At 43.2% G+C, this 6,338-nt stretch overlaps 1 long non-coding RNA gene across 1 annotated transcript; it reads right to left on the bottom strand.

Annotated features, from left to right (window-relative positions):
- Positions 1–4,955: 4,955 nt before the first annotated feature.
- LOC127908521 (uncharacterized) lies at positions 4,956–6,023 on the bottom strand. The gene is made up of 2 exons (XR_008067541.1): positions 5,789–6,023; positions 4,956–5,526 (listed from the first exon to the last, which is right to left on the bottom strand). It is a non-coding gene; the product is annotated as an uncharacterized LOC127908521 (long non-coding RNA).
- Positions 6,024–6,338: the final 315 nt, after the last annotated feature.

The raw sequence follows: 6,338 nt of genomic DNA, 5'->3' as shown, positions 1-6,338 counted from the left end.
CACTTCCTGGTTGGATTTTACTCAGATTTCCGCCTGCAATATCAGCTCTGTTATACTCACAGACAATATTTTGACAGTTTTGGAAACTTTAGAGTGTTTCCTATCCTAATCTGACAATTATGTGCATATTCTAGGTTCTGGCCCTGAAAAATAGGCAGTTTCATTTGGGTACGTTTTCAGCCAAACATCAAAATACTGCCCCTACACTCAAAAGGTTTGTTAGAGCCGATTTGGACATATTTGTATAAAAGACCGAACATATGGAGCTCCATGTATATTTGTGTAAATATATTAAATATTCATGTAAATGATGAAATATTAGGTATGTACCTTTATGATTTATATTTACCTGATTGAGATATATTCATTTGTTGTTTGTTAACTCAGTTTTGGCCCCCCTCTTGCCTGTTCATTGTATTGTGGTAAGTGTGTTAGGATAAAGGCAGGAAGTTGGGCCTTCGGGAGAGGGAGTCCTTGCTAGATGCGGGAGCGGTATAGTTTTTTGACCATACAGACATACAGACATACAGACAGGTCATAATATGTATTTTCCATATAAAGTATTCTATGCTTTAAGTTGATTGGAGAATCATTTATTTGTTAGATATAACAAGAATAAACATTTTTGTTGCACCATATCCCTGGATGTCATTGAATGTTTGGCAGTTTGGAAACCTTGAGTGTGGACTGTATGCGTACCAAACAACCCCGCTTCAAGCTTGGGCAGTGGCTATGGTAAAGACGAAAGGAAGCCACTACAAGGTTAAAGAAATATGTTTAACATAAACAAGAAACCAAGTGTAGACAGTACAATGTTCTGTTGCTCGCTCTGATGAAGTATGTTGCGTGAAGTGGTCATTGGTGGTTCAGCTTTCAGGAATATTTAATGTCGTCTTGGTAAGCAACTCCAGATTTTGCCTTATGTTTTAGATTATTGTCCTGCTGAAAATTTAAAGAAAGCAGACCATTTGGAAAGCAGACTGAACCAGGTCTGCTATAGCTGTATTCTATTTATTCTTATCCTAAAAAACTCCCTAGTCCTTGCCAAGCATACCCATAACATGATGCAGCCACCACCATACTTGAAAATATGAAGAGTGGGACTGGAGAGTGATGTGTTGTGTTGGATTTGCCCCAAACATAACACTTTGTATTCAGGAAATAAGTTAATTTCTTTGCCAATTTTGTTTAAGTGCGTTATTGCAAACAGGACACGTTTCGGAATATGTTTATTCTGTACAGGTTTCCTTGTTTCCGCTCTGTCATTTAGGTTAGTATTGTGTCGTAACTGCAATGTGACCGGTCTGCTCCCGCTCTCCCTCTCTGGATCTTGAGGGCGGCAGTTATGCACACCTGTCACCATCATTACGCGCATTAACTCTCACTGGATTCACCTGGACTCCTTCACTTTGTTGATTGCCTTCCCTATTTCTGTCTGCTCCTCAGTCTGTTCCCTGTGTCAGCATTAATGTCGTTATGTTTTCATGTCCAGAAACTGTCCTGCCCTGTTCCATGTCCGTTGTTAATTAAATGTTCACTCCCTGTACCTGCTTCTTGTCTCCAGCGTAGATCCTTATATAATGCTGACACCAGTAAAAAAGCATCAGAGAGTTTTGGGTTTTATTTTGGTTGGCGACGTCGGATCCGGGTGTCGGCGTCGAGGGAGCCGGGGGTGCCTCAGCTAGCTCGTTGGGGTCCACTTCTTAGCTGGCTCGAGAGATCTTCTTTCCTCGGTGGGTTTTTTTCCTCGACCGGCCCGCCAGGCTCGCCTAAGTGGGACGCCGGGTGGCACCCCTAGAAAGGGGGGATACTGTCACGCCTGCTCCCGCTCTCCCTCTCTGGCGCTCGAGGACCTTCCCTATTTCTCTCTGCTCCTTAGTCTGTTGCCTGTGTCAGCATTAATGTCGTTATGTTTTCAGGTCCAAACGCTGTCCTGTCCTGTTCCATGTCTGTTGATAATTAAATGTTCACTCCCTGTACCTGCTTCTCGTCTCCAGCGTCGATCCTTACACAATGTTGTTGATTCATCCTCAGTTTTCTCATATAACAACAATTAAACTCTGCAACTGTTTTAAAACCCACATTGGCTTAATGGTGAAATCCCTAAGCAGTTTACTTCCTCTCCAGCAACTTAGTTAGGAAGGATGCATGTATCCTTGTAGTGACTGGGTGTGTTGATACACCATCCGAAGCCTAATTCATAACTTCACCTTGCTCAAAGGAATATTCAGCGTCTGCTTTTGCTATCTATCGATTGGTGCCCTTCTTTGCGAGGCATTGAAACACCTCACTTGTCTTTGTGGTTGAATAGATGTCCTGGAGAGCAGGTAGTTTGCCCCCAGCTGGGCATACCGCACCACCCTCTGGAGAGCCCACCGGTTGTTGGCGGTGCAGTTGATGCCCCCGTGCGAGGTATCTAAGATAAAACTAGGCCTCCATGTTGAATTCATTGTTGAGAGTGGCATGTGTGTGTTTTTTCTTTTTCGCCCAGATACTATTGGAGAGAGATTGCCATCCTGTGTGGTATATCTGACGAAAACCAGTGTGTAGGGGATTTGCTGAATGCTTCGAGCTAGGGCATATGTACCAGCCAATGCAGGCATTCTGAGAAAAATAGGTTGGGCCCAACGTAGTTATTTCTGTCTATCGTTCAGGAGTGAGTAGACTCGGTCCTAATTAATTTCTTGAGCGTGGACATAGTGTCACTCCCTGATCTGTTTCACCTGTCTTTGTGATTGTCTCCTCTCACCTCCAGATGTCCCCCGTTTTCCCCATTAGTCCCTGGGTATTTATTCCTGTGTTCCCTGTTTGTCTGTTCCCTGTTTGTCTGTTGCCAGTTCGTCTGTTGCCAGTTCGTCTTGTCTTGTCAAGTAAACTAGCGTGTTTTTCCATGCACCAGCTTTTTCTTATCTCTCTTTTGCTAGTCCTCCCGGTTTTGACCCTTGTCTGCCTTGACTCTGAACCAGCCTGCCTGACCATACTGCCTGCCCTGACCTCGAGCCTGCCTGCCACTCTGTACCTCCTGGACTCTGACCTTGTTTCTGATCTTTTGCCTGTCCACAACCATTCTCTTGCCTACACCTTGGATTATAATAAATATCAGAGACTCAAACCATCTGCCTCCCATGTCTGCATCTGGGTCTCACCCTGTGCCCTTTTACATAGGGCCAGCCGATTGAAATTTGAGTAGATATTGGCTTGACCAAGCTAGTAATTCTCTCTCCATCTCTTGTGTTTTCATTAGCACGAGTAGACCAATGGTGCATTTCTTGGTTTTCCGCTCGTTCTGGTTAATCGCGAAAAATATTGCTGAAAGGTTGAACGTGAGCTGTCCCTTAGTAAACCCGTTCTATTGTTGGAGAGGCCTTGTGTTGTGCAGGAAAGTAAGATTCCGCACAAGTGAAGCTAAGCTTTGCACCAAAAGCTAAGCTAACAAGGGGGGGAAGCCATTTTTGTTTTCCCCTTGTTCAAAGTGAAATACCGCGCTGTGCGGGAATCCCGTGTGATTTCAGCTTATGCTATCAGTGACCTCTGGTGGTGAAGGATCGCCAGTAATTGTTTTTGGAATAATTCAGGTTACACTGTATGATATAATTTTTAACTTTGCTACATTAACTTAGATAAAGCAACGCTCGCAGGTTAGTTCTAATTGAATTCCCAAATAGCCTATACTGGTTTGTTGGATGACAAAACAGTGGAACTCCTTGAAGTCACAGATTTAACGAACGATGAGAAAGCCCAGGTGAGAAAGTTGGAAACTGTGACCTCTAAGCAAAATGAGGAAATTGCATCACTTAATCTCTTGCTCCTCACTTAAGATCTCTCCCTGCAAACCTTGACAGATAAGTATGAGGCTGAACTCACATGTCGAAAAATAAATCCCCAAGGATCCCAGGTGGATGCTGCGATGCAGCAGAGTACCTCCTGGAGGAACTCCAGAACAGCCACGCGCTATCGGAGGACTACCCAACCGATTAACCTAGCTTACAACTGGAGCTCAGGGATATGAAGGAATGTAAACAACATTAGATTTCAGACTTCACATCTCTTAGGAATCCCTCAGTCTTTTCTTCTTGGCCATTCGGCCCAGAGTAACATGGCACCTTCTCGCCTACAAAAAAACAAAACTTGGCTTTTCATCTTGGCCTTTCGGCCCACAATTCCCCACAGGAGGGGGCAGATGCTCCCCCGCATCTCGCGGGGATCGCATCTCGCGGGGATCACCTTGACAAAATTGCACCTCTGCACCTTTGACCCCATTTCAGGAAATTCAAACGACACTGAGACGTTCTTAGCAGACAAAGAGGATGCCTTGGATGGCTACCCTAATGCTACAAATACCGACAGGCTTTACCTATTGAAGCAAATGTCCAAGGTTCATCCGTTTACAACAGCAACATGTCCAAAACGACTACGCTAAACTTGCCACGGCATTGGAAATAGAATTCAGTGGTTCTGCAACTCGCAAACATGACTGCTTGTTAGCGATCCATGAAAAACGAGAAATGACGAGAAAAACCAACTCTAACAGGCCATACCTTAAAGCAGACTTTAGAGGACTGTTTGATCTGTGATGCTCTGATAGATTCCGGGATCAACGATTTCCCTCATTTCTGAAACTTTGCTGGATGAACTCAAAAGGGCAGTGGACCCAGCAAAACGTTGGTTTAAAACAGAACGTTGCGACACTGAACTTCGAGGTTTCACTCAAGCTACCCCTCCTCTAACCAAGTGTCTCCTACTTCATAACCTGTTATGGCTGCATCCCTTTGTTCTCAATTTCTGCCTGAAGACATACCCAAATCTAACTGCCTTTAGCTCAGCACCAGAGGCAAGGATATGCATATTCTTGGTATCATTTGAATGGAAACATTCTGAAGTTTGTGGAAATGTTAATTGAATGTAGGAGAATATAACACAGTAGATCTGGTGGAAGAAAAGAGAAAGAAAGAGCATACGTTTTCTGTTTTTTATTGTTGTAGTATCATCTTTCACGTGTACTCAAATAGCCACACAGTCAGATAGGTGCTGTAGGTGTGCAAAGTTTCAGACTGATAACTTCAGGAATGGGTGAGCTACATGACATTTAGCATGAAGTCACCCAGGTGTCCCACACAAGTTGCCCAAATGTACCCAAGTGGCCGAATTGGTAAATTGACCTATAACTATATACACCAGTGCAAATGACTATATACAACATATCAAAAAGCAATTCTAACACACACACACAAAAAATAGAAAATAAATATATGAATATATATAAAAAACAGTACACCCCTTGGAAGTCCTTGTTATGCTGCCTGTGCCATGTCCCATAGCAGTCTCTTTCTGATGTAAAGCAGAGGCAAACTGAACAGGTGGTGCATTTCATGCGACACAGAACACAACGATGCCTCCATGCTGTGCCCTTTTGGCCCTGAGGCACAGTCATGCCTGCAGTAATGAACTGTGGCATATGAACACCACTGGGGACACAGGTAGAGCGGGCAGCTTGGCACCGGGGGCTCCTAGTCGGAGTCGCTATCACTGTGAAAGAAGAAAACATTTAAAAAATATTTGTATTGTATGAGCCTTTTATCATCACATAAAATAAACAGATATGTATTGTAGAGAGCAGAGGGAACAGTCACTAAGGTGTTCCATTCAACTCCGGCCATTGTTGTGTATATATATATATACGCACCCAAACAAACCAACACACACACACACACACAAACAAACTACACATTTCATTGCAAAAAAATTATATATATTTTTTTATATTTCATAAAACGGCATTAGCACTTACCCGTCCAGAAGTACGTCCTGTCCTTGCAGAAAACAGCTCCTCAGTTCGTTTGAATCATAACACTCCAAGATTCCTCAAACAAAAAATCTCTCACTTTCACTTTTTCACTCTCACGTTAGAGTTTGACTTCGCTTTACATGATTTATTCGCCATGATATCTTCAATGAAATCTTTGAAACTACAACTTTCCGAAATACAGCTGCGCGTAAAAAGCCTTACAGCAACTCCTCTGATCGTCAAGGCGATTACAAACAAGGAATTGTGGTCCAATCGCAAACCATTACATACTGGCATTTACCTCAGCTCATTGGCTATCTACCCAGCTAGATTTCAAGAAGATCAGTGGTCATTGGGCAGAAATATAGTCAATCAATGAAGCTTCGCTAAAATTATTTGTGCGTAAGGTAGTCATTTATCGTTGTCTTCAAATCAACTCACTTTGGTCAATTCTCCCCGCAACAAAACCAATGACGTTTGGTTGTGTTGCAAACATCCAGAGGAATGCACTGAAACCCACCATGACTAGATAAACAATTGTTTACAGGGGGGA

Source organism: Oncorhynchus keta, chromosome 17, assembly GCF_023373465.1.
Source record: "Oncorhynchus keta strain PuntledgeMale-10-30-2019 chromosome 17, Oket_V2, whole genome shotgun sequence".
Lineage (NCBI taxonomy): Eukaryota > Metazoa > Chordata > Actinopteri > Salmoniformes > Salmonidae > Oncorhynchus > Oncorhynchus keta.
Note: the sequence above shows the minus strand (reverse complement) of the source record. Positions and strands in the feature narration are given on the sequence as shown.